Here is an 18,991-nt window from a genome sequence, read left to right on the forward strand (position 1 = left end):
TTCCTCAGGTCACGTGCGTCACATCTCACTCTCCGCCTATATATATAATGTCTTTCTACCTCTGTATGTTAGAAGTGATCAAGGTCCCTGGACCGAAACGTTTTCTAATAAATATGTTATAGTGTTTGCTTACGTGTGTTTCTAAACCAACTTGTCGGTATTTATTACCAAGGTTTATACCATAACACGTAAGTAAACAGACAGGATATTTTGCCAAGTTTTTTGGCTAGGCTCTTAAAACATTAGTAAGAAGCTGCATTTGATATGTCAGTTTTTATAGTGATTTCTGAGTAAATATGACTCTTAATATTTAATTACAAAGACGTATGTCGTACGTCAGAAATGAAAAATATATAGGAAATTATAATGTCATGCTTTTGATATTTTTTTGGATAAGGTTCCAATAATTTGTATTTTTAACTTAAAGGTTCCATGTATTCAAAAAGTTAGAAAACCTTGTCTTTGAGTATAGAGTGCGAGTCTATACAGGATCATGCATGGCGATACCCTCCTGGAGGGGATGATGGAAGATCTGGCGACCTGCCAATACTTTTGTAGCAACAATAAGCCTCCCAAGTTTAAAAATGGGCTCTTGAGCTAAGGAATTGGAGTTGTGCTCTATTTCCTTGAATCGATCCTGAATACCTTCCATTTTCTCAAGCTGTACGACCATTTTGGGTCATATAATTATTATAATAATCACCTACTTGAGGTTTCATCATTTACGTGTAGGTGAAACGTCGCATTAATAAAGGTCTCCTTTTGCTTTTCGTTGTTTTATTCACTTATCAGCTACGTCATACTTCATCTTCACAATTACTCTTGACTCGCCACTAATCGCCTACACAATATTTGTGATCGCCGCTGGTGAGTAACATCATGAGTTTTCCCTCCAAGCTGTGGCACCCAAACATTTCTGGAATGACGCACATGCAAAACTTGATGGATTGTTCCTCGCATCAGGGGCTCATCCCCTCCAGCAGCTATAAAGGATAAAGTTCATTATTCTGCATAAAGCGTGGGATGTGGGACGAGATTACAGAGTTCGTTGAAACCGATAGTCCATAACAGAGCGTGAGATTACTTTCCAGATGTACCCTTAATAGGTCACGCCTTAACTAGATATTAAACACAAACTATGCCGCACGCTCTGAGACGCTTTTAACGATAGGTTGTAAAATATTTATTCTTATAATTAGCTATTCGTGCTTGCAAGACAAAATTTTTATGCCCGGAAGGTAAGGTGAAGGAGATAAGGCATGGGAATATGAAAGTCGGGCGGAGATGATAAAGTTGCGAGCAGATGGGGTCAGAGAGGTTAGAGCTGGGCTGGGGACAGGCTGGTGATATTCCTGGGACAGTGTGGGAGTTGGAACACGGACAGAGTAGAGGAATGGTAGTGGGACTGGGTAGTGATATTACTGGGACAGTGTGGGAGTTGGAACACGGACAGAGTAGAGGGATGGTAGTGGGACTGGGTGGGAAGATGGGATTGTAAATGTGAGGGGAATGGGTTAGGAAATAAGAGAAAGAAAATGTGATATTGAGACGGACAGGATAACGGCTTGGCTCTGATCACATACCTTACCGGCTTGGTTCTCATCCCGCAAGTTGTAGGCTGGTTTAATCCTATTCACGTACATTGTTGACTGACTTCACCTCACCCCTACCCATACATGCATACTTATATATATGGAGATTATCAGAATAGTGGTGGAGCACCTAGAAAGGAACAGGCTCATACATGTCAACCCTTACGGTTTCAGGGGAGGGAAACCCTGCTTTACAAACCAACTTGAGTTCTACAACAAGGTAACAGAAGTAAGAGAGGAGAGAGAGAAATGGGTAGACTTCATCTTCTTGGACTGCAAGAAGGCTTTCGTTACAGCACCACACGAGAGTGGTTGATAAGCTAGAGGAGCAGGCAGGAATAGCAGGGAAAGTACTGCAGTGGATCAGCGAATACCTAACAGAAAGGAAACAACGTGTGCTGGCATGTGACAAGGTGTCAGAGTATACCTGGAGAGGGTTTCGAGGGTCAACGCCCTCGCGGCCCGGTCTGTGACCAGGCCTCATGGTGGATCAGGGCCTGATCAACCAGGCTGTTACTGTTGGCTGCACACAACCCGACGTACGAACCACAGCCCGGCTGGTGCATGTGTCGAGCGGGGTTCCACAAAGGTCATTCCTAGGGCTTGTGCTGCTTCTTGCATATGTGAATAACATAATGGTAGGGATAGTTTCAGGTGTCGCTTTTCGCAGACGATGTGAAACTAATGCGGAGAATACAAACAGACGAGGATCAGGTAAATCTACAGGGAGATCTGGACAGGCTGCAAGCCTGGTCCGACGAAAGGCTCGTGGAGTTTAACCTCAGCAAGTGCAAAGTCATGTACTCTGGGGAGGAAAAAAGAAGACTCTAGGAGTACAGCTTAGGGGGTCAAAGGCTGCAAACTCACTCAGTGAAACGGATCTGTGGGTGAGTATCATACCGAGCACATCTCATGAGGCGCACATCAACTGCTGCAACATATGGACGCCTGACAAACCTAAGAAGTGCGTTTCGACATAAGACTAAGGAGTCATTCACGACACTACACTGTGTACGTCAGGCCCATCATGATTCTCTTCAAATCGTTTGTTCTCTCTAGGCTGGAGTACTGCTGTACACTAACTGCCCCCTTCAAGGCAGGACAAACTGCTGACCTGGAGAGTGTACAAAGAACACTCACGGCACACAAGTACGATTAAGCACCTAAATTACTGGGAACGGTTGAAGGTCCTTGATTTGTATTCCCTGGAAGGCAGACGAGAAAGATGCATGATAATATACACTTTGAAAATCCTAGAGTAATTGGTACCAAACATGCACACGAAAATTACCCCCTATGAAAGCAAAAGACTCGGCAGGAGATGCAACATTCCCCCAATGAAAAGTAGGGGTGACACGAGCACACTGAGAAACAACACAATAAGTGTCAGTGGCCCAAGAATGTTCAATTGCCTCCCAACATCCAAAAGGGGGATTACTAATAGACCCCTGGCTCTCTTCAAGAAGGGGCTGGACAGGCACCTGAAGTCAGTACCTGACCAGTCGGGCTGTGGTTCCTATGTCAGTAACAGCCCGGTTGATCAGACCCTGATCCACCACGAGGCCTGGTCTCAGACCTGGCCGCGGGGACGTTGACCCCCTAAAACTCTCCAGGTATACCCCAAGAAGTATACCTGGAGTATACACACACACACACACACACACACACACACACACACACACACACACACACACACACACACACACACACACACACACACACACACACACAGGAGCTATGAATCGACCCCTACAACCACAATTAGCTGAGTACATACACACACACACACACAAATACACACACACACACACACACACACACACACACACACACACACACACACACACACACACACACACACACACACACACACACACACAGGGAGAGGGGTAGGGAGAGGAGAGGGGAGAAAAGAAAGTAAGCAAGTTCTGGGAAGACTCACGCCTCGCTGCCACTGACACTGCCACTTAACTTTGTTGGAGTTCTGGAGACAGAATAAATGGGTGATAAGATGACTGTTATGTGGAGCACGCTATATAAATACATAAGATTTTGTTCGGATTTTTAACCCCTATGGGTCAGCCACCCAGGATACACCAGGAAAGACAGTACATCATCGAAGGACTGTCTAATTTCCTTTGGGGTCTTTCAATCTTGTCCCCCAGGATGCGACCCACACCAGTCGATTAACACCCGGATATCTACTTGCTAGGTGAACGGGATCAGCAGGTGTAAGGAAATACGCCCAATGTTTCCTCCCACCCTCGTTTTTTGTTTCGCAGTGTTCCTGTGTTAATCACAAGAGAATTTTAAATTATTTGTTAAAGGACCACTGAAGGAGACATCTGGCTCATCTTGGAAAACATTGTCTCCTTGCCGTATCACGTAAACCAATACACTGATCTTCAAGAAACTCACCTCTGCTATTTTCTTGATCCAGGAAATACGCCAAAGCAAGTCACCAACCCTTGGACTGCATGTGGCCCTCGAAACAATTTAATGTGGCCTGAAACTATTAGAAAATTAAATATTACTGCATAATTACTAAACTGAAAAGTAAATCTAGAAAAGAAAAATGAGAAAATAATCCAGCACTGAATAAGGTGTGTGTGTTAAATATAACTTTATAATATAATAAAAAATGGAGGATTATCGTATATATGGACAAAGACACTTATGTGCAGTTCTGTATATTAATTTAAATGTGGAAACAGTATTAAAAATGATCCTACTCGTACATCTGCTCCATGACTGAGCACGGGAACATTGACTCTCGAAATCGATTCAAGGTAAATTTAAGGTGATGTGGACAGCACGCATAAGTTGTCAGTTATGGGTTATTTATATTTGGTATGATCACATCAAGTTGGCACTGTCACGCAACATCAGTTACCACAAGGCTCTAGCTCCCTACCCAGCTTCCGACCTTCAGATATATGTGTTATGTTTAGTTATATTGAAACAGAAGGTATAGTTGAGGAAGAGAAGCACAATTAATGTAGGAAGGTATACAGAAAGCTGAGATGTAGTGTGTTAGTAGTGATGCCGAGTGTAGACGTGGAGACACAATGATTCAAAAAAGGCATAGTGAAGATAGCGATGAATGTGTTATTGTGTCTATAATTTTTTTGAGGGTGTTGTTAAAAAGATTTCTACAGTAAAACCATCTGCTTCTTCAGAGATAAAAACAGGAGGAGAAAGCCGTCTATTCAGTGAGAGATGACTAATATTTATTTTTATGCATCGACAAAATCATTTACTTCAATTACAATGAAAGTGCGTACTAAGGTAAAAAGTTTTACGAATCACACTACAAGATTATTTATTCATTGTTTTAGGAGTATGAACGATCAAAATCAGTCCACTCAAATGATCTATGTATCAACAACAAATGTCATCAGAAGCAATTCTGGTAAAAATAAATAAATGCATCTGTAGCGTAGGCCGACTCTCACGTAGTTAAATATATTGCAGAGAGCGACAGACAACTTACTGATGGGGAGTTTGTGAAGTACTGCACAGGGAAAGATGTGGAGGAAATGTGAGTGGTGACGAGGTTGCTTGTACCAGGAACCCAAGTTTATCTACATCTACAGTCACAAGGCGCACCACTGGGGAGAAGAGTTGCTTGACACTTTGTCAAGATTCCACATTTTTCAAAATTTTTCCGTGGCACTATGTGAAAGCGGCGACATTGGTCACACTCCTCGATTTTCAACTTTCATTAGGACATAAATTCTTACTTTGAAATTATAGAGGAGTTTTGTGCTCAGCACAACATGGAAGACACTACTACAGAAAATGATTTCATAAGGGTGAGTGAATCCGTGAGCAAGCCTAACATGAGGTGGTACAAACTAAGAAGTGCTCAAAATTACACAAGAAACACTGAAGAATCACAAGTGTATTTGAAAGAGTTAATTGGAAATGGAATGAAATTAAATGCTGAACTCCCTAAACAATTTTAATACCTTCATTGTTCAAAATGTGATGAGTGTTGTGTCAAGCGTGAATTTTCTCAGGCATTATGGTCTGGAACACCGCTAGTTTTAATGTTTCAGGGTAAATGAAATCAGAGACCTGATATGTGCGCTGATATGAAAGCTTTTATGGAAAAGATATACATGTCTGTGAAACAGGCCAGTGAAGCAGGTCAGTGAAGCAGACCATTGAAGCAGACCAGTGAAGCAGACCAGTGAAGCAGGCCAGTGAAGCAGGCCAGTGAAGCAGGCCAGTGAAGCAGGCCAGTGAAGCATATATTTCACACGTTCCTGCTGTAAAGAACCTTCACTTAACAAGGACAGGAACTCCAGGATCCTTGTGGTAAGAAGCAATGAACCAATAAGGTTCCCAAGAATAATTTTAAGAAAAAAAAATTGGTGATTTCCAGAAGCATAGACAAGAGAGAAGGAAGTTTCTTAATTCATGTGAAGTTTCACCAGATAACTCAGAGGATTTTTTTTCAGATGGAAATCATTAATGCACACGAAGAGTTCCAAGGAATGCAGTCTGTTGAAATTTAATACAAGCCTTCCTGACACATTTGTAATCCTGAAGCAGTTTACTGCTGGCGTGTTCAGTCTATTGTAGCACATTCAATTTGTAAACAATTTTTCCAAGAGTGAAAATTAAGTCAAAGCTTCGACAAAGACTTACTGGTCAACACTTGCACAAAATTTTAAAAGACTTACAAACATTGAACTTGATGTTAATATTCTCTACTAAATTGCAGCTTCGAATATCACATTACGTTAATGAGATCTATTCATAACATTAATTTGTATGTGACTCAGCGTTAATAAACTGCTGTATTCAGTTATACTTTGTCATAACTGTCGTATGAGGCGACTGCAATGCCGGGAGCAATGGGCTAGTAACCCCTTCTCCTGTACACATTTACTAAAAATCAGAAGAAAAACTTTATAAAACTGGGATGCTGGAATGTGCGTGGATGTAGTGCGGATGATAAGAGCGAGATAATTGCTGATGTTATGAATGAAAAGAAGTTGGATGTCCTGGCCCTAAGTGAAACAATGCTGAAGGGGGTAGGCGAGTTTCAGTGGGGAGAAATAAATGGGATTAAGTCAAGAGTAGCTGAGAGAGTTAGAGCTAAGGAAGGGGTAGCAGTAATGTTGGACCAGTTATGGAAGGAGATGAAGGAATATAAATGTATAAATTCAACGATTATGTGGATTAAAATAAGGGTCGGATGTGAAAAGTGGGTCATAATAAGCGTGTATGCACCTGGAGAAGAGAGGAGTGTAGAGGAGAGAGATTTTGGGAGATGTTAAGCGAATGTATAGGAAACTTTGAACCAAATGAAAGAGTAATTGTGGTAGGGGACCTAAATGCTAAAGTAGGAGAAGCATTTAGAGAGGATGTGATAGGTAAGTTTGGGGTGCGAGGTGTAAATGATAACGGGAGCCCTTTGACTGAACTTTGTATAGAAAGATGTAGGGCGTAATGACAGTAGTTTGTTGTACTGTGTATTGGTAGATAAAAGACTGTTGAGTTGACTTCTCGATGTACATGTTTATAGAGTGGCAACAGATAGATCACTTTTTAGTTGTAGCTACAGTGAGAGTAAAAGGTAGATGGGATACAAGGAAAATAGAAGCAGCAAGTAAGAGAGACGTGAACGTGTATAAACTAAAAGAGGAGGCAGTTAGGGTAAGATATAAATAACTATTGAAGAATAGATGGGCTAGTGAGAGTATAGGCAATGGGGTCGAAAATGTATGGGGTAGGTTTAAAAATGTAGTGTTAGTGTTCTGCAGAAGTTTGTGGTTAATGGAAAGTGGGTGCAGGAAGGAAGAAGAGCGATTGCTGGAATGATGTAAAGAGAGTAGTAAGGGAGAAAAAGTTATCATATGAGAGGTTTTTACAAAGTAGAAGTGATACAAGGTGGGAAGAGTATATGGAGAGAAAGAGAGAGGTTAAGAGAGTAGTGAAGCAATGTAAAAAGAGAGCCAGTGAGAGAGTGGGTGAGATGTTATCAACAAATTTTGTTGAAAATAAAAAGTTTTGGAGTGAGATTAACAAGTTGAGGAAGCCTAGAGAACAAATGGATTTGTCAGTTAAAAATATGAGAGGAGAGTTATTAAATGAAGAGTTAGAGGTATCGGGAAGATGGAGGGAATATTTTGAAGAACTGTTAAATGTTGATGAAGATAGGGAAGCTGTGATTTCGTGTATAGGGCAAGGAGAAATAACATCTTGTAGGAGTGAGGAAGAGCCAGTTGTGAGTGTGGGGGAAGTTCGTGAGGCAGTGGGTAGAATGAAAGGGGTAAGGCAGCCGGGATTGATGGGATAAAGATAGAAATGTTAAAAGCAGAAGAGGATATAGTTTTGGAGTGGGTTGGTGCTATTATTTAATAAATGTATGGAAGAGGGTAAGGTACCTAGGGATTGGCAGAGAGCATGCATAGTTCCTTTGTATAAAGGCAAAGAGGATAAAAGAGTGTGCAAAAATTACAGGGGAATAAGTCTGTTGAGTATACCTGGTAAAGTGTATGGTAGAATTATTATTGAAAGAATTAAGAGTAAGACGGGGAGTAGGATCGCAGATGAACAAGGAGGCTTTAGGAAAGGTAGGAAGTGTGTAGACCAAGTGTTTACAGTGAAACATATAGGTGAACAGTATTTAGATAAGAGTAAAGAAGTATTTGTGGCATTTATGGATTTAGAAAAGGCATATGACAGGGTGGAGAGGGGGACAATGTGGCAGATTTTGCAGGTGTATGGTATAGGAGGTAGGTTACTGAAAGCAGTGAAGAGTTTTTACGAGGTTAGTGAGGTTCAGGTTAGAGTATGTAGGAGAAAGGGAGATTATTTCCCAGTAAAAGTAGGCCTTAGACAAGGATCTGTGATGTCACCGTGGTTCTTCAATATATTTATAGATGGGGTTGTAAGAGAAGTAAATGCGAGGGTCTTGGCAAGAGGTGTGGAGTTAAAAGATAAAGAATCAAACACAAAGTGGGAGTTGTCACAGTTGCTCTTTGCTGATGACACGGTGCTTTTGGAAGATTCTGAAGAGAAGTTGCAGAGATTGGTGGATGAATTGGTAGGGTATGTACAAGAAGAAAATTAAAAGCGAATATAGGAAAGAGTAAGATTATGAGGATAAAAAGATTAGGTGATGAAAGATTGGATATCAGATTGGAGGGAGGGATTATGGAGGAGGTGAATGTATTCAGATATTTAGGAGTGGACGTGTCGGCAGATGGGTCTATGAAGGATGAGGTGAATCACAAAATTGATGAGGGGAAAAGGGTGAGTGGTGCACTTAGGAGTCTGTAGAGACAAAGAACTTTGTCCGTATAAGCAAAAAGGGGAATGTATGAGAGTGTAGTGGTACCAACACTCTTGTATGGGTGTGAAGCATGGGTGATGAATGTTGCAACGATGAGAAGGCTGGAGGCAGTGGAGATGTCATGTCTGAGGGCAACAATGTGTGGTGTGAATATAATGTAGAAAACTCGTAGTTCGGAAATTAGGAGAAGGTGCGGGATTACCAAAACTATTATCCAGAGGGCTGAGGAAGGGTTGTTGAGGTGGTTCGGACATGCAGAGAGAATGGAAAAAAACAGAATACTTCGAGAGTGTATAAATCTGTAGTGGAGGGAAGGCGGGGTAGGGGTCAGCCTAGGAAGGGTTGGAGGGAGGGGGTAAAGGAGGACTTCCAGCAGGCATGCATGAGCGTATTTGATAGTGAATGGAGACAAATGGTTTTTAATACTTGACGTGCTGTTGGAGTGTGAGCAAAGTAACATTTATGAAGGGGTTCAGGGAAACCGGCAGGCCGGACTTGAGTCCTGGAGATGGGAAGTACATTGCCTGCACTCTGAAGGAGGGGTGTTAATGTTGCAGTTTTATAACTGTAGTGTAAAGTACCCCTCTGGCAAGACAGTGATGGAGCGAATGATGATGAAAGTTTTTCTTTCTCGGGCCACCCTGCCTTGGTGGGAAATGGCCGATGTGTTAATATAATATATATATGATGTTAGTGGCAGCGTTAATTAACCTGTTTCAAAGTGCGACCTTCATCAAACATGTGTCAATCTAACGCAGCTCACGTATGTAGAATTTGCTGATGGGTGTGTAATAAAATCTAATATGTCTTATATGGCTGAGGAGAGTTGCAAAATATGGTATGGACTTATGCAGTATGGCAATCCATGTGAGTTTTGAATTTGGAACCGCAATTCCGAAGTGCTTCATGTGGGTTAAGACACCTGCTGTCCTGCTCACTTATCATTAAAATAGGTACCTGGGTGTTAGTCGACTGGTGTGGGTTGCATCCTGGGGCCAAAATTTACCTAATTTGTCCGAAATGCTCTGGATAACAATGGGTATTGTATATAGTAGTATGTAATTGATGTCAACTAGGCCTGTATACCTTGTACATTTGTTTGTAGAAATAAATTATTATTATTATTATTATTACAAGCTCTGTTTTTATTCAAGTTGGTTCAATAGGTCAAAGTTCAAAAATGAAATATGAACTCTTGGTAAGATACACCAGCACAGATAATTTAAAACTGATATAAGGATGAATTCTCAATTCATCAGACTGAAACCAGTATCATCATTGTGTTCAGTGAAACTCATAGATTGGCTATTTTACACAGCGTAAAAATCATTCTGAACCTTTCACAAAGTATGGTACACCAGTGTTGCGAATTTCCTATATATTTGCAGTTGGCAAATTTGCAGCTACACACCCTGAAACTATCTTAAATCTTTCTTTGAAGAAGATGCATGAGCTTTGTTAATCTGAAGGAATCTAGAAGAGGCATTTGTCAAGTTGTAGCGCACAAAGTTTGCCTCAAAAGTGTTTTAAGCAAAACTGGTTAATTAGCATCCACATAATTCTTTTGTCAAATAAAATACACTGATGTTGAAAAAAAGGGGATTCTGAAGTTATCGCACAAATATCATTACCCAACTTTCCTTTATAAAAAAAACTTGTAATTTGGCACCTATAACACACCTTTTAAAATTTTCAGTTGTACTTTGGATCGCATATTCCCTTCTTCCTCAGTCTTTTTAGCGCTAAATATGGTTTAATAAATTATGAGCTGAAACTCCCACATACGCTGGTCGTTCCTGAGGTATTTGTTGCAAGAGGAAGGCGTCGGTCAGATGATCAAGATGTCCAGCTGCGGGTCAACATATGACTAAGGCCTCCGTCAGGAAAGACTTTTTCCTGTATCCTGACAAATCTTACCTAACCTAACCTAACCATGTTTGTTGCAGTTGCTCTGCTGACATACTATAGATAATTTATTGGTAACGTATGGTCGTGCAGATGCAGCAGAAATGAAGGCAAGAGATGGTGAGGAAGAAATGGCAAATGAGGAGGATGTGTTTGTAAATGTGATGGTGCAATACGTATAAAGGTGCCAGGTAATGAAGGTTTACTAATTGAAAATGCTACGACAGATATTTAAAAAAATCCTATTCATTAGCATCAATGAAAGAACTTTAGCTTGTGTCTAGAACTCGGGAAAATAATTTTTCGGATGGCATTTGATGACCTGATAAATCCCAAGTATGAATTAAGACCAAGGACATGCACCATCTGTGAAGAGAGACTTCCATGAGGATTATTTAACCATTTTCAGGATTAAGTAAACACTTTTGAAATTTCTGAAGCAAAAGCCATGAAAGTAGTGGTAGAAGAATGAGCTGCAACTTTCCAGTGGGATGCTAAGAACTCAAAAATAAATGTGAAGGTAAAGTGCATTTATAAAACAAATACCTTCAACTGAATTAAATCAATAGTTTTAATAGAGAATTTTCCTCAGTTCGGAGAGCAGTTCTGTACCAGTCATTTTCAGATTTGTATTTCTTCGTCCTGAATAACAACAAAAAAACTGATCATAAAGACCTAAAATAATAGCTTGTGGCCACTGAATTGTTGAAATCACAATAGAAGGCGATACGTGCTAGTTCCAAGCACTCCTACCTCACTACAAACATTTCAATTTTATACTAAATTCAGCCAAAAAAAAAAAATGTTAGGGCAGGAAGGGTTCCCGGGCGGCTTGTTGTTCACGATCTTTGGGATATTGACTGGTGAACTGTCTTTTGTTGTGTACGACCTCATTCCTGTCTGGATCACAAGATGAAAGAGATACACGTGAATTAGGTGCGCTTTGAAGTCTGTTTCATTCCCTTATTTTTAGCCTTATCAAAGTTGGAAGTCCCGGTTGGTAGGCGCTGGGTGTTGTGCGTCACAGCGACAACTTTCAGCTTACTTTAAAGTGGATATCCTTTGAAAACTCTAATCGATAGCGATCAGACTTACTGACTTGAGTGTTTTCATTGTGATATCACAGGTAAGGAGCAAAGGTCCTAATTCTGACTCAGGCATCGAGGTAACTTACTCAGATTCAGAAAGCACAGGCATCACCTTCAAAACAAAAACGGCAGATAGGTAACAGTGGGGAACATAAAAAGTGTTAATGAATGCAGCAATGGACACCTGAGATGTTGCGAGGAAATAAAGATAAGGGAAAGCCGACAATAAAGATGGTCTCCAGAAAAAATATATTGAAAAAAAATACATTGGTGTTTAGTAATGTCAACTGATGTTAAATTGGTCTTTGATATGTTAAAGAGAAGCAAATTGTTATATTAGATAAATTCTAACGAGGTTAGGTAAGGTTGATAAGTTAGATTCGGAGTAAAATATATTGGCCAAATGTTGTAAAAAAAACACAGTAGATATGGTTGGTACTTATACGTGTAGGACATAAGTGTTGAACATAGGGGGTGGCACATAGGAGAGGTATATAGGGGTGGTACACAGGTGTGGTACATAGGAAAAGTACATAGGTGTGGAACATAGGAGAGGTACATAGGTGTGGAACATAGGTATGGTAAACAGGAGAGATATATAGGTGTAGAATATTGGGGATGGCACATAGGAAGGGTACATTAGGATGGTACATAGGTTTGGAACATATGTATAGTACACAGATATGGTACATGTGTGCCCGGTACATAAATATTTACACAGCTCTGTAATGGAAACAAATAATTTTACAAACCCTGAACTACTCTAAATCTGTGAAAATATTGACCATAACATAAACACGGAAATACTAAACAATCAACTAAACATGATGTCAGGAACATTATTGGTGTCACCTGCGTCCGTAGCTACTAGGTTGTTGGTGGTGGTGTTTAGTGTGCTTGTGAGAGTGTGTAGTTGTGAGGTGTGTGAGGGAGAGCAGGGATGTGAGGGAGAGTAGGGATGTAAGGGAGAGCAGGGGTGTGAGGGAGAGTAGGGATGTAAGGGAGAGCAGGGGTGTGAGGGAGAGTAGGGATGTAAGGGAGAGTAGGGATGTAAGGGAGAGCAGGAGTGTGAGGGAGAGCAGGAGTGTGAGGGAGAGCAGGAGTGTGAGGGAGAGCAGGAGTGTGAGGGAGAGCAGGAGTGTGAGGGAGAGCAGGGGTGTGAGGGAGAGCAGGAGTGTGAGGGAGAGCAGGGGTGTGAGGGAGAGCAGGAGTGTGAGGGAGAGTAGGGATGTAAGGGAGAGCAGGAGTGTGAGGGAGAGCAGGGGTGTGAGGGAGAGCAGGAGTGTGAGGGAGAGCAGGGGTGTGAGGGAGAGCAGGAGTGTGAGGGAGAGCAGGGGTGTGAGGGAGAGCAGGAGTGTGAGGGAGAGCAGGGGTGTGAGGGAGAGCAGGAGTGTGAGGGAGAGCAGGGGTGTGAGGGAGAGCAGGAGTGTGAGGGAGAGCAGGGGTGTGAGGGAGAGCAGGAGTGTGAGGGAGAGCAGGGGTGTGAGGGAGAGCAGGGGTGTGAGGGAGAGCAGGGGTGTGAGGGAGAGCAGGAGTGTGAGGGAGAGCAGGGGTGTGAGGGAGAGCAGGAGTGTGAGGGAGAGCAGGGAGTGTGAGGGAGGGCAGGGAATGTGAGGGAGGGCAGGGAGTGTGAGGGAGGGCAGAGAGTGTGAGGGAGGGCAGGGAGTGTGAGGGAGAGCAGGGAGTGTGAGGGAGAGCAGGGAGTGTGAGGGAGAGCAGGGAGTGTGAGGGAGAGCAGGGAGTGTGAGGGAGAGCAGGGAGTGTGAGGGAGAGCAGGGAGTGTGAGGGAGAGCAGGGAGTGTGAGGGAGGGCAGGGAGTGTGAGGGAGGGCAGAGAGTGTGAGGGAGAGCAGGGAGTGTGAGGGAGGGCAGGGAGTGTGAGGGAGAGCAGGGAGTGTGAGGGAGAGCAGGGATGTGAGGGAGAGCAGGGATGTGAGGGAGAGCAGGGGTGTGAGGGAGAGCAGGAGTGTGAGGGAGAGCAGGGGTGTGAGGGAGAGCAGGGGTGTGAGGGAGAGCAGGGGTGTGAGGGAGAGCAGGGGTGTGAGGGAGAGCAGGGAGTGTGAGGGAGAGCAGGGGTGTGAGGGAGAGCAGGGGTGTGATGGAGAGCAGGGGTGTGAGGGAGAGCAGGAGTGTGAGGGAGAGCAGGGGTGTGAGGGAGAGCAGGGGTGTGAGGGAGAGCAGGGGTGTGAGGGAGAGCAGGGGTGTGAGGGAGAGCAGGGGTGTGAGGGAGAGCAGGGGTGTGAGGGAGAGCAGGGGTGTGAGGGAGAGCAGGGGTGTGAGGGAGAGCAGGGGTGTGAGGGAGAGCAGGGGTGTGAGGGAGAGCAGGTATGTGAGGGAGAGCAGGTATGTGAGGGAGAGCAGGGATGTGAGGGAGAGCAGGGATGTGAGGGAGAGCAGGGGTGTGAAGGAAAGCATGAGTGTGAGGGAGAGCATGAGTGTGAGGGAGAGCATGAGTGTGAGGGAGAGCATGAGTGTGAGGGAGAGCAGGGTTGTGAGGGAGAGCAGAGGTGTGAGGGAGAGCAGGGGTGTGAGGGAGAGCAGAGATGTGAGGGAGAGCAGGAGTGTGAGGGAGAGCAGGAGTGTGAGGGAGAGGAGGAGTGTGAGGGAGAGGAGGAGTGTGAGGGAGAGGAGGAGTGTGAGGGAGAGCAGGGGTGTGAGGGAGAGCAGGGGTGAGAGGGAGAGCAGGGGTGTGAGGGAGAGCAGGAGTGTGAGAGAGAGCAGGGGTGTGAGGGAGAGTTGGGATGTGAGGGAGAGCAGGGGTGTGAGGGAGAGCAGGGTTGTGAGGGAGAGCAGAAGTGTGAGAGAGAGCAGGGGTGGGAGGGTGAGCAGGGGTGTGAAGGGGAGCAGAAGTGTGAGGGAAAGCAGAAGTGTGAGGGAGAGCAGGGGTGGGAGGGAGAGCAGGGATGTGAGGGAGAGCAGGGGTGTGTGAGGGAGAGCAGGTGTGTGAGGGAGAGCAGGGGTGTGAGGGAGAGCAGGAATGTGAGGGAGAGCAGGAGTGTGAGGGAGAGCAGGGTTGGGAGGGAGGGCAGGGGTGGTGTGAAGGAGAGCATAAGTGTGAGGGAAAGCATAAGTGTGAGGGAGAGCAGGGGTGTGAGGGAGAGCAGGGGTGTGAGGGAGAGCAGGGATGTGAGGGAGAGCAGGAGTGTGAGGGAGAGCAGGGAGTGTGAGGGAGGGCAGGGAGTGTGAGGGAGGGCAGGGAGTGTGAGGGAGAGCAGGGAGTGTGAGGGAGAGCAGGGAGTGTGAGGAAGGGCAGGGAGTGTGAGGGAGAGCAGGGAGTGTGAGGGAGAGCAGGGAGTGTGAGGGAGAGCAGGGAGTGTGAGGGAGAGCAGGGATGTGAGAGAGAGCAGGGATGTGAGGGAGAGCAGGGGTGTGAGGGAAAGCAGGGGTGTGAGGGAGAGCAGGGGTGTGAGGGAGAGCATGAGTGTGAGAGAGAGCATGAGTGTGAGAGAGAGCATGAGTGTGAGGGAGAGCATGAGTGTGAGGGAGAGCAGGGATGTGAGGGAGAGCAGGAGTGTGAGGGAGAACAGGAGTGTGAGGGAGAGCAGGAGTGTGAGGGAGAGCAGGGGTGTGAGGGAGAGCAGGGGTGTGAGGTAGAGCAGGGGTGTGAGGGAGAGCAGGGATGTGAGGGAGAGCAGGGGTGTGAGGGAGAGCAGGGGTGTGAGGGAGAGCAGGGTTGTGAGGGAGAGCAGGGTTGTGAGGGAGAGCAGGGTTGTGAGGGAGAGCAGGGGTGTGAGGGAGAGCAGGGGTGTGAGGGAGAGCAGGGATGTGTGGGAGAGCAGGAGTGTGAGGGAGAGCAGGGGTGTGAGGGAGAGCAGGGGTGTGAGGGAGAGCAGGGGTGTGAGGGAGAGCAGGAGTGTGAGGGAGAGCAGGAGTGTGAGGGAGAGCAGGAGTGTGAGGGAGAGCAGGAGTGTGAGGGAGAGCAGGAGTGTGAGGGAGAGCAGGAGTGTGAGGGAGAGCAGGGGTGTGAGGGAGAGCAGGGGTGTGAGGGAGAGCAGGGGTGTGAGGGAGAGCAGGGGTGTGAGGGAGAGCAGGGGTGTGAGGGAGAGCAGGGGTGTGAGGGAGAGCAGGAGTGTGAGGGAGAGCAGGGATGTGAGGGGGAGCAGGAGTGTGCGGGAGAACAGGGATGTGAGAGAGAGCAGGGATGTGAGGGAGAGCAGGGGTGTGAGGGAGAGCAGGGGTGTGAGGGAAAGCAGGGGTGTGAGGGAGAGCAGGGGTGTGAGGGAGAGCATGAGTGTGAGAGAGAGCATGAGTGTGAGGGAGAGCATGAGCGTGAGGGAGAGCAGGGATGTGAGGGAGAGCAGTGGTGTGAGGGAGAGCAGGAGTGTGAGGGAGAGCAGGGGTGTGAGGGAGAGCAGGGGTGTGAGGGAGAGCAGGGGTGTGAGGGAGAGCAGGGGTGTGAGGGAGAGCAGGAGTGTGAGGGAGAGCAGGGGTGTGAGGGAGAGCAGGGATGTGAGGGAGAGCAGGGATGTGAGGGAGAGCAGGGATGTGAGGGAGAGCAGGGGTGTGAGGGAGAGCAGGGTTGTGAGGGAGAACAGGGGTGTGAGAGAGAGCAGGGATGTGAGGTAGAGCAGAAGTGTGAGAGAGAGCAGGGGTGGGAGGGAGAGCAGGGGTGTGAGGGAGAGCAGAAGTGAGGGGGGAGAGCAGAAGTGTGAGGGAGAGCAGGGGTGGGAGGGAGAGCAGGGGTGGGAGGGAGAGCAGGGGTGGGAGGGAGAGCAGGGGTGTGAGGGAGATCATGGGTGTGAGGGAGAGCATGGGTGTGATGGAGAGCAGGGATGTGATGGAGAGCAGGGTTGTGAGGGAGAGCAGGGAGTGTGAGAGAGAGCAAGGAGTGTGAGGAACGGCAGGGAGTGTGAGGGAGAGCAGGGAGTGTGAGGAAGGGCACGGAGTGTGAGGGAGAGCAGGGAGTGTGAGGAAGGGCATGGAGTGTGAGGGAGAGCAATGCGTGTGAGGGAGAGCATGGGTGTGAGGGAGAGCAGGGGTGTGAGGGAGAGCAGGGGTGTGAGGGAGAGCAGGGGTGTGAGGGAGAGCAGGGGTGTGAGGGAGAGCAGGGGTGTGAGGGAGAGCAGGAGTGTGAGGGAGAGCAGGGATGTGAGGGGGAGCAGGAGTGTGCGGGAGAACAGGGATGTGAGAGAGAGCAGGGATGTGAGGGAGAGCAGGGGTGTGAGGGAGAGCAGGGGTGTGAGGGAAAGCAGGGGTGTGAGGGAGAGCAGGGGTGTGAGGGAGAGCATGAGTGTGAGAGAGAGCATGAGTGTGAGGGAGAGCATGAGCGTGAGGGAGAGCAGGGATGTGAGGGAGAGCAGTGGTGTGAGGGAGAGCAGGAGTGTGAGGGAGAGCAGGGGTGTGAGGGAGAGCAGGGGTGTGAGGGAGAGCAGGGGTGTGAGGGAGAGCAGGGGTGTGAGGGAGAGCAGGAGTGTGAGGGAGAGCAGGGGTGTGAGGGAGAGCAGGGATGTGAGGGAGAGCAGGGATGTGAGGGAGAGCAGGGATGTGAGGGAGAGCAGGGGTGTGAGGGAGAGCAGGGTTGTGAGGGAGAACAGGGGTGTGAGAGAGAGCAGGGATGTGAGGTAGAGCAGAAGTGTGAGAGAGAGCAGGGGTGGGAGGGAGAGCAGGGGTGTGAGGGAGAGCAGAAGTGAGGGGGGAGAGCAGAAGTGTGAGGGAGAGCAGGGGTGGGAGGGAGAGCAGGGGTGGGAGGGAGAGCAGGGGTGGGAGGGAGAGCAGGGGTGTGAGGGAGATCATGGGTGTGAGGGAGAGCATGGGTGTGATGGAGAGCAGGGATGTGATGGAGAGCAGGGTTGTGAGGGAGAGCAGGGGTGTGAGGGAGAGCAGGGGTGTGAGGGAGAGCAGGGGTGTGAGGGAGAGCAGGGGTGTGAGGGAGAGCAGGGATGTGAGGGAGAGCAGGGTTGTGATGGAGAGAAGGGTTGTGATGGAGAGCAGGGATGTGATGGAGAGCAGGGTTGTGAGTGAGAGCAGGGTTGTGAGGGAGAGCAGGGTTGTGAGGGAGAGCAGGGTTGTGAGGGAGAGCAGGGTTGTGAGGGAGAGCAGGGTTGTGAGGGAGAGCAGGGTTGTGAGGGAGAGCAGGGTTGTGAGTGAGAGCAGGGTTGTGAGGGAGAGCAGGGTTGTGATGGAGAGCAGGGTTGTGATGGAGAGCAGGGGTGTGAGGTAGAGCAGGGGTGTGAGGGAGAGCAGGGATGTGAGGGAGAGCAGGGTTGTGATGGAGAGCAGGGTTGTGAGGGAGAGCAGGGTTGTGATGGAGAGCAGGGGTGTGAGGTAGAGCAGGGTTGTGATGGAGAGCAGGGTTGTGAGGGAGAGCAGGGTTGTGAGGGAGAGCAGGGGTGTGAGGTAGAGCAGGGGTGTGAGGGAGAGCAGGGATGTGAGGGAGAGCAGGGTTGTGATGGAGAGCAGGGTTGTGATGGAGAGCAGGGATGTGATGGAGAGCAGGGTTGTGAGGGAGAGCAGGGTTGTGAGGGAGAGCAGGGTTGTGAGGGAGAGCAGGGTTGTGAGGGAGAGCAGGGTTGTGAGGGAGAGCAGGGATGTGAGGGAGAGCAGGGTTGTGAGGGAGAGCAGGGTTGTGAGGGAGAGCAGGGATGTGAGGGAGAGCAGGGATGTGAGAGAGAGCAGGGATGTGAGGGAGAGCAGGGGTGTGAGGGAGAGCAGGGATGTGTGGGAGAGCAGGGGTGTGAGGGAGAGTAGGGGTGTGAGTGAGAGCAGGGGTGTGAGGGATAGCAGAAGTGAGAGAGAGAGCAGGGATGTGAGGGATAGCAGATGTGAGAGAGAGAGCTGGGGTGGGAGGGAGAGCAGAAGTGAGAGAGAGAGCTGGGGTGGGAGGGAGAGCAGGAGTGTGAAGGAGAGCAGGGATGTGATCGAAAGCCGGGGTGTGAGGGAGAGCATTAATGTGAGGGAGAGCAGGGATGTGAGGGAGAGCAGGGGTGTGAGGGAGAGCAGGGATGTGAGGGAGAGCAGGGGTGTGAGGGAGAGCAGGGATGTGTGGGAGAGCAGGGGTGTGAGGGAGAGTAGGGGTGTGAGTGAGAGCAGGGGTGTGAGGGAGAGCAGGGATGTGTATGAGAGCAGGGGTGTGTGGGAGAGCAGGGGTGTGAGTAA

General features: G+C 47.5%; 1 long non-coding RNA gene across 2 annotated transcripts in view; it reads left to right on the forward strand.

Moving 5' to 3' along the window:
• LOC138852955 (uncharacterized) overlaps positions 1-18,991 on the forward strand; it is a 59,758-nt gene that overhangs the window by 19,579 nt on the left and 21,188 nt on the right. The window contains exon 3 of one of the 2 annotated variants that reach the window (XR_011392207.1): positions 5,067-6,453. The exons of the other annotated variant lie outside the window; for it this stretch is intronic. This is a non-coding gene — a long non-coding RNA (uncharacterized lncRNA). Of the gene's footprint in view, positions 1-5,066; positions 6,454-18,991 lie in introns of those variants that run through there. 2 annotated transcript variants of the gene reach the window in all.

The sequence above is a fragment of the Cherax quadricarinatus genome, chromosome 19 (assembly GCF_038502225.1).
Source record: "Cherax quadricarinatus isolate ZL_2023a chromosome 19, ASM3850222v1, whole genome shotgun sequence".
Lineage (NCBI taxonomy): Eukaryota > Metazoa > Arthropoda > Malacostraca > Decapoda > Parastacidae > Cherax > Cherax quadricarinatus.